The 7,946-nt window shown below is 43.5% G+C and overlaps 1 long non-coding RNA gene across 1 annotated transcript; it reads right to left on the minus strand.

Annotated features, from left to right (window-relative positions):
• Positions 1 to 1,716: 1,716 nt before the first annotated feature.
• On the minus strand, positions 1,717 to 3,674 carry LOC123588959. Its single transcript, XR_006708092.1, has 2 exons — positions 3,518 to 3,674; positions 1,717 to 1,877 (listed from the first exon to the last, which is right to left on the minus strand). It is a non-coding gene; the product is annotated as an uncharacterized LOC123588959 (long non-coding RNA).
• Positions 3,675 to 7,946: the final 4,272 nt, after the last annotated feature.

Genomic DNA, 7,946 nt, shown 5'->3' on the forward strand with positions numbered 1-7,946 from the left:
TGCAGCAACGCGGATTGAACTGGAGGGTATTATGATAAGTGAAATCAGTCGGTCAGAGAAAGACAGATGTTGTATGTTTCACTCATGTGTGGAACTTGAGAAACTTAACAGAAGACCATGAGGGAAGGGAATGAGAAAAGATAGAGAGAGAGGGAGGCAAACCATAAGAGACTCTTAAGTACAGAGAATAAACTGAGGGTAGATAGGGGTGTAGGGAGAGGGGAAAATGGGTGATGGGCATTAAGGAGGGCACTTGTTGAATTGAGTACTGGATGTTGTATGTAAGCAATGAACCATGGGAATCTACCCCCAAAACCAAGAGCACACTGTACACACTGTATGTTAGCCAATTGGACAATAAATTATATTTTTTAAAAAAGCCTTTTTGAGTGGGACCCCTTAACCAATAATGTGGTTATCTCTCTCCTTTGGGTAAGCCAGCCACACTCCTTGGTCTGTCTCCCTACCCACTTCCCACTTGAATTCAACTCCATGTGGGCAGGGGCAGTGGTGTCTGGTTGGTTCATTGCCCTCACTGCATACACTAGTGCTCCATGAATACCTGACCAAATAGGGAACAAAGGGACTCTATCTCTTACCAGGGCTTTCCAGGATCCTCCTAATACCTCAAACGTTACCTATTCTGCCTATGTGCTGCCTCATTCACTCGGTACCCATGTGGGTGTCCTCCCACTGACACTAATTCCCCACAGGGTGGGGGACATCTGGTCCCTGAGCCCTCACCGGGTCAGTCTCCTGAGCACTTGCTGAGCACCCACTGTTGACATTCCACCAGATTGGTGAGAGTGATGCTCCCCATACTAAGTCCCAGGATGTGGGTCCAGACAAGGCTGGGAGTGGGAAGGTATGGGGTGGACTCTCTTAGAGGCTGACTCTGTCTTCTATCCCCCTCTGCTGTCACACTGTGCCCACACCCTATCCGTGACTCTCCAGGACCAGTTTCCAGGAGAATCCCTCAGACCGTTGCCTTCTCAAAGGAATCACAGATGTGTGGGATCCAGGGTCCAACAGCCCCTTCAACTCACAGTCCCTTCACTGCTCTCTTGGAGAGGGAAGGCCCTCCTGCATTAGCTAAAGCCCACTCATATTTTCTGTTGCTCCAGGCATCCATTGTTTTCATCAGAGAAAGGAAGAATACATCCATACCTAGAGGAAGCCAGGACGGCATCATATCAACTGTCCTGTGGGTGCTACCTCTTGTCATATCTAGTGTCACTGGCTCCTGACTAGAATGGAGCCCCATAGGGCAGGGTGCTCTTTGCTCTGTGTATTGGATCACAGTCAGTTCCTAAAGAAGTGCCTGCACATGGTGGGGCTTCCTGTAGGTTTGATGAATGAATGAACCCAACCAGCCCCATCACAGATATTTGAGTGGGGCTCAGACACCCAGGTGGAGCCTCAAATCTCCTTTTCAAATGGGAAAACAGCCCAGATGAAGACCTGGTGATAGTGAGGGATAAGCAAAAACTTCATCATGGGGAAAGGACAATGATAACCCAGCACAGCACAACCCTGCCAGCAGACCTTTCCACAGGGCCAGGTGCACTTTCCCTGTGGAGCCCCACTGAATCCCTATAACTCTGCCCCAGTCAGAGGAACAAACTGAGATTCAAGGCCTGTACATGGCCAAATCCAACTGAACTGTGGAGAGGCTGGGTGCTCACCTTGTAAACAAGACTTCCAGCACCTGTTGGGTGGTGAAAAAGCTCTGTATGTGCCCAGAAATGTGGAGACATAGGTAGGGTCTCTGCAAGGAAGGTGGGCACCTGATGTCAAACTTGCTTCTTCAGCAGGCCTGCCTGGATGGTCCACACTGCACAGGTCTCATTCATGTTCACAGTTGAGGCATTTTTACCCTGAGGTGGAATAGAGGAGGGACACACAGTCAGAGACAGCACCATCGCCACTAGAAGGGTTGGGGTCCAGAATGCAGACCAAACCCCCAAGCCCTCAGTGACTTGTGGCAAGAGAGAGAAATAGGTGCCCACAGTTGAAAAAAAAGGATCTTGGTATTAAAACTAGAATTTTATGTGGGGAATGACCAAGCATGTTAGTATCTCAAGTCAGATTGTTACCTATTGACGGCACCTCCTTGCATTACCAGCATAGACCCTGTGATTTTCTTTAATGTTTATTTATTTTTGAGAGAGACAGAGACAGAATGCGAGTAGGTTAGGGGCAAAGAGAGAGGGAGACACAGAATCTGAAGCAGGCTCCAGGCTCTGAGCACAGAGGCTGACGTGGGGCTCAAACTCACAAGCTGTGAGATTATGACCTGAGCCGAAGTTGGACACTCAACTGACTGAGCCACCCAGGCACCCCGACCCTGCGATTTCTGACAATACATCCCATTCTAGAGATGAGAAGACAGAAGCTTTTTCTGGGGTAGGAGGGATTAAGATAATAGGACATGTGGGATGTTCCGTGCAGCACTGTGACATGGTAACAGAAGGGAATCATCTCAAAGTCCTGCATCAGTGAAGGGATGAATGGGTGTGATAACTGGTCTCCCTTCTAGAATGCCATGCAGCCCAGTGAGGCTCCTGCTCCTGACTTGGAGGGACCCCAGGGATGTGTCCCTTGGCAACCAAACTGCAGAGCAGCAGACCTACTACTGTGAACCCCATGTCCCTTTGGGCAAAAATCTCCCTCATCATGATCATGTGCCAGACTTAAAGAAGGTATGGAAGGATGGTCAGGCCAACAGGGAACCTGGGAACAGGAGGTAGGAAAATATGTACAACAATGCAAAAATACTCTAGACTGAATGGGACATGAAATGGTGTCAGGTTTCTTTTCTGATATTCCTACAAATAAGTGGACAGTGACTTTGCATCTGGCCATGGCAGGGGCTGGGCCATAAGGGCAAGTTTGAGGAGAAAATGGGGATGCAGAGTCATCTGGGAGCAGAAGTCTGTGAAGGAGACAAGGGGAGTATCAGTGTGGCTTCTAGGACCTGGAATCCTTTTAGCTGCCTCTGGGACCTAGGTTTTGGGTCTCCCTGTACCTACACTCGCCCTGAGCCAGTGCTGCATCCTGTTGGTCGTGTGGGGCATCCTCCTGTCCTTCATGGAAGTGGAGCAAATTATCTCATTGTTCAGATCCTGCCCTAAAGACAGTGCCCAGCAGCTGAGTAGGTGGCCTCAGAGCCCTGTCTGGCTGCCTTTACTGGTCCTCAGACCTAGGTGACTCCATTCCAGACATACCACACCACAATGTGCACAGAACTCCACCAAGGAGGAAAAAGCCACATAGTTTGAGGACCTTGGATGAACCCTGGTATAGGTAAGAGGCGCCCCAGGAATCCTTTTTCTACCCTACCCACCATGACATCAGTGTGGACATGATGGGACACTAGGGTATCCACTGCCCTCCAACCTCCTCAAGATCAGGGCAGGACCTCCCCACATGTCCATCTTTCCTTGAAACTGAAAAGGAGGGGATGGGACTTCCCAGGAATGGATCAGAGAGGTGACCTGAACTGAACTGAACTTACCTAGACCGCTCTGTATTACTTTATGGAACTTCCTGAAAAAGCCGGAGGCATTTGGAGTGAGAGTTGAGCCAATGCTTCCAACATCCAAAAAAATTTCTGGAAGCCAGAGCCCCAGTAATCCAGCAAACAGCAAAAGAACATCTTTCACTATGGAGTGTCTCCAGCCTAATAAGCCTGGCATGGGATTGTACTAGAATATGCATGCCTGGTTACTGGGGTTCCAAGTTCTGTTGGGGTATATTGTCTAGGAAGTGACTTCACTACCTAGGATCCCCTACCTGAATTCCCTTCTGGGATAATATCTATGCAAGACACCCAAATATATAAATCAATTAATCACAAACATAAACAAACTCATTGATAATAATACCATAATAGTAGGGGATTTTCACACCCCATTTATAGAAATTGACAGACCATCTAAGCAGAAAATCAACAAGGAAACAATGGCTGTTTCTACTGTACCAGATGGACATAACATATATTCAGAACATCTCATCCTAAAGCAGCAGAATACACATTCTTCTCAAGTGCACATGGAACTCCATAATAAATCACATACTGGGTCACAAATCAGCCCTCAACAAGTACAAAAAGATCAAGAATATACCATGCATATTTTCAGACCACAATGCTATGAAACTTGAAATAAACCATAAGAAAAAATTTGGAAAGACCACAAATACTGGGAGATTATAGAACATCCTACTAAAGAATAAATGGGTTAACCAAGAAATTATAGAAGAAACTAAAAAATACATGGAAGCCAAAGAAAATTAAAACATAACAGTCTAAATCCTCTGGGATGCAGCAAAGGGGGTCACAAGGGGGAGGTATATAGAAATCCAAGCCTTCCTATAGAAGGAAGAAAGGTCTCAAATACACAACTCAACTTTACATCACAAAGGAGCCTGAGAAAGAATGGCAAATAAAGCCCAAAATCATCAGGAAACAGGAAATAATAAAGATTAGAGCAGAAATCAATGATATAAAAAAAAATAGTAGAACAGATCCATGAAACCAGAAGCTGGTTCTTTGAAAGAATTAACAAAATTGATAAACCCCTAGCCAGACTGATCAAAAAGAAAAAGGAGAGGACCCAAATAAATAAAATCATGAATGAAAGAGGAGAGATCACAACCAACACCACAGAAATACAAACAATAATAAGAGAATATTATGCCCAATTACATGCCAAAAAAATTGGGCATTCTAGAAGAAATGGACAAATTCTTAGAACATATAAACTACCAAAACTGAAACAGGAAGAAATAGAAAATTTGAACAGACCCATAACCAGTAAAGAAATTAAATCAGTAATCAAAAATCTCACAAGAAAAAAGAATCCAGGGCCAAATGTCTTTCCAGGGGAATTCTACCAAACATTTAAAAAGACTTACCACCTTATCTTTTGAAGCTGTTCCGAAAAATGAAAATGGAAGGAAAACTTCCAAACTCATTCTACGAGGCCAGCCTTATCTTGATTTCAAAACCAGACAAAGACCCCACTAAGAAGAAGAATTATAGGTCAATGTCCCTGATGAACCTGGGTGCAAAAATTCACAACAAGATACTAGCAAACTGGATCCAACAATACATTTAAAAAAAGTATTCACCACAATCAAGTGGGAATTATTCCTGGGATGCAGGGCTGGTTCAATATCTGTGATCCATCACATTAATAAAAGAGAACCACATGATCCTCTCAATAGATGCAGAGAAAGCATTTGACAAAATACAGCATCATTCTTGGTAAAAACCCTCAAGAACGTAAGGATATATGGAATTTACCCCAATATCAAAAAGGCCATAAATGACAGATACACAGCTAATATCATCCTCAATGGGGAAAAACTGACAGCTTTCTTCCTAAGGCAGGAACATGACAGGGATGTCCACCTTCACCACTGTTGTTCAACATACTGTTGGAAGTCCCAGCCTCAGCAATCAGACAACAAAATGAAATAAAAGCCAGCCAAATCAGCAGGAAGAAGCCATACTTTCACTCTTCAGAGACGACATGATACTCTACGTGGAAAACCCAAAAGACTACACCAAAAAAATTGCTAGAACTGATACATGAAGTCAGCAAAATCACAGGATATAAAATCAATGTACAGAAATCCATGGCATTTCTATACACCAATAATGAAGCAGCATAAAGGGAAATCAAGGAATCGATCCCATTTACAATTGCACCGAAAAGTATAAAATACATAGGAATAAACGTAACTAAAGAGGAAAGCAATCTATACACTGAAAACTACAGAAAGCTTATGAAAGAAATTGAAGAACACACAATGAAATGGAAAAACATTCCATGTCCATGGATTTCAAGGACAAATATTGTTAAAATGTCAATAGTCCCCAAAGAGATCTATATCTGCAGTGCAATCCCTATCAAACTACTACAGCATTCTTCACAGAGATAGAACAAACAATTCCAAAATGTGTATGGAACCAGAAAAGGACCCAAAAAGCCAAAGTAATGTCGAAAAAGAACAAACTGGTGGGGCACCTGTGTGGCTCAGTCGGTTGAGTCCAACTTCAGCTCAGGTCATGATCTCCTGGTTAATGAGTTTGAGCCCTGCGTCAGGCTCTGTGCTGACAGCTCAGAGCCTGAAGCTTGCTTTGAATTCTGTGTTTCCCTCTCTCTCTGGTCCTTTCTCTCTCTCTCTCTCTCTCTCTCTCTCTCTCTCGTAAATAAACATTAAAAAAAATTTTTTTAAAGAAACCAAACCAGGAGGCATCACAATTCCAGACTTAAAGCTGTATTACAAAGAGGTAATCATAAAAACAGCATGGTGCTGGCACAAAAACAGACACATAAATCAATGGAACAGAATAGAGAACCCAGAAATGGACCCATAAATGTATGGCAAACTTACCTTTGGCAAAGCAGGAAAGAGTATCCAATGGAAAAGAGACAGTTTCTTCACCAAATGGTGTTGGGAAAACTGCACAGTGACATGCAGAAGAATGAACCTGGACCACTTTCTTACACCATACACACAAGTAAACTCAAAATGGATGAAAGACCTAATGTAAGACAGGAAGCCATCAAAATCCTAGGGGAGAGAACGGGCAAGAACCTCTGACCTCAGTTGCAGCAATATCTTACTTGACATGTCTCCTGAGACAAGGGAAACAAAAGCAAAAATGAAATATTGGGGACTCAAAATAAAAAGCTTCTGCACAGCAAAGGAAACAATCAGCAAAACTAAAAGACAACCGATGGAATGGGAGAAGATAATTGCAAGTGACATATTGGATAAAGGGTCAGTATCCAAAATCTGTAAAGAACTTATCAAACCCAACACCCAAAAAACAAATAATCCAGTGAAGAAATGGGCAAAAGGCATGAATAGATACTTTTCCAAAGAAGACATCCAGATGGCCAACCGACACATGAGAAAATGCTCAACATCACTCAACTGTCCCCTGCTGATGAAAGGCCTTTGGCTGGCACCTGCAGGGTCTTTAGTCCTTTGGAGGCAATAAACCTTCTTCCAAAAGGAAAGTAAATGTTCTCTCCCAGTGCTCCCCAGAGATCCCAGCACCATGCTATGCACTCCAGGACCAATTCCCTCCTTCCCAGGAGTGCACGCCACAGCTCTGCTCTGGACAAAGTTGAGCACTTCCAAAAGAGTTTGAACTCCAAATGCTCGCACCTGCCAAGCACTCTCCCCCAACTGCTGAGATCTTTTTGCCACTCCACAGACAGATTTTCTGAGTTTTCCAAGTGATCTGACCTCAATACAGCTATGTTTGAGGAAAAGGAAAGCCCAGGGCCCCCCTACTTCTCTGCCATCTTAACTCTTCCCACTTCTGCCCATTTTTTAATGAGATGGTTTGGCTTTTTGCTATTGAATTGTATTAGTTCTTTTTATATTTTGAATATTAACCCCTTGCTGGTTAAAATTTGCAAATATGTGATTCTGTTTAGTAGATTTCTTTTTCATTTTATTAAGAGCTTCATTTACTGGGCAAGAGCTTTTTAGTTTGAGGTACCCCCACTTGTTCACTTTTGCTTTTGTTGCTTTGCTTTTGATATTAAATCCAAAAAATCATTGCCAAGACTGATGTCAAATAATTTATTCCCTATGTTTTCTTCTAGGAGTTGTATGATTTCAGCTCTTATATTCAAGTCTTCAATCCATTTTAGTTGATTTTTGTATGTGGTGTATGGCAGTGGTCAGTTTCATTCTTTTATATTGGCTGTCTAGTTTTTCCAATACCATTTTCTTATTGTTAAGGTTTATTTATTTTTGACAGAGAGAGAGATACAGAGCATGAGCAGGGGAGGAGCAGAGAGAGAGGGAGACACAGAATCTGAAGCAGGCTCCAGGGTCTGAGCTGCCAGCACAGAGCCTGATGCAGGCTCAAACTCATGAACCACGAGATCATGACTTGAGCTGAAGTTGGATGC

The sequence above is a fragment of the Leopardus geoffroyi genome, chromosome E3, assembly GCF_018350155.1.
Source record: "Leopardus geoffroyi isolate Oge1 chromosome E3, O.geoffroyi_Oge1_pat1.0, whole genome shotgun sequence".
Lineage (NCBI taxonomy): Eukaryota > Metazoa > Chordata > Mammalia > Carnivora > Felidae > Leopardus > Leopardus geoffroyi.